The sequence below is a fragment of the Rattus rattus genome, chromosome 8 (genome assembly GCF_011064425.1).
Source record: "Rattus rattus isolate New Zealand chromosome 8, Rrattus_CSIRO_v1, whole genome shotgun sequence".
NCBI classification, from domain to species: domain Eukaryota; kingdom Metazoa; phylum Chordata; class Mammalia; order Rodentia; family Muridae; genus Rattus; species Rattus rattus.
The window spans coordinates 84,644,209-84,645,620 of record NC_046161.1 but is presented as its reverse complement, the minus strand read 5'-3'; positions in this window follow the sequence as shown (position 1 = coordinate 84,645,620).

The window sequence follows — 1,412 nt, the reverse complement described above, 5'->3', positions numbered from 1 at the left end:
CTGTTTGGAGGCCACTTGTGCTTCTGTAACTTTACCCATGTTCCTGTGAGTTATTCTAATTAACTCATAGGTTCACAAGACTGGATTTTCATCATCTATTGTGTGCCATGTCTAGAGTTAATAGATGTTTGCTCACATGCATCTCAGTAAAGTAACATGACACTTAGGACCTGAACTGACTGTTTTTGTATGTCAACTTGACACAAATTGGAGTTATCACAGAGAAAGGAGCCTCCCTTGAGGATATGCCTTCATGAGATCCAGCTGTGAGACATTTTCTCTACTAGTGATTAAGGGTAGGAGGGCCCATTGCTAATGGTGCCATTCCTGGGCTGGTGATCTTGGGTTCTATAAGAGAGCAAGCTGAGCAAGCCAGGGGAGCAAGCCAGTAAGTAACATCTCTCTATAGCCTCTGCATCAGCTTCTGCTTCCTGACCTGCTTGAGTCCCAGTCCTGATTTCCTTTGGTGATGAACAGCAATGTGGAAGTATAAACTGAATAAATCCTTTCCTCCCCATCTTGCTTCTTGATCATGATGTTTTGTGCAGAAATAAAAACCCTGACAAAGACATGACCTAAATAGGAAACCAATAGAATGAAGATGAGGTGTGAGAATGGCAGTTATATTGCCCCTTTTATGTGTGCTGACATAAAGCTGAACGCAAATGGAGACTCCATGAAGGCAAGCTGCTTGATCTAGCTCTTTCAAGTAACATGGAATGCCAGGCAAGCTGTTTGACCTGGGTCTTTCAAGTAACATGAAATGACAAGCCTGCCTGCAGGAGTAACAGTTGAACTGCCTCTGCTATGGGAGATCACGCATGCATCGGAGCCTAAGCTATTAAGCTAGAAGAAAGGTGTGTGAGCAAAATGCTAGCATCTTCCTATGCTTTGTGAGACGGCTTGCCCTCTTGATGAAAAAAAATAGCATATACGGACAAATACTTTAAGAAAGCCGAGCCCTGAGTTGTAATGTGTGGTGACATGTGCAGCAATTGGAAAAGGACAGTATAAGATACAGGGAATATCTGTCATTTTTTGTGGTTGGATATTGGCGGCCAAGGAAAACAGAAGTACAGATTATGTCTACGTTAAGTAGTCCTTTCCATGATCCAATCCTTGTAAACTTCGGAAAGAACTGAAGAGTAAAGAGGAGTAAAGTATGGTTGAAATGAAAATGAGGGAACTGGACCGTGTAGAGGTGATATAGGATGCTCAGTTCACTGGGTCACGTGACAGTGTGTTCACCTGAAGACTAAGAAGGAGACCAGCTAAAGGGGACCTCAGTCAGCGTGTGCACTGGTCTCAGGCAGCCTGCAGTGCAGACAGTTGGAAGTCGGTCTGGCTGTCTCATGTCCTGTTTAAATGTGAAGATATGGGAAGTGAGCATGGGAAGGCTGGGCGGACGTGCC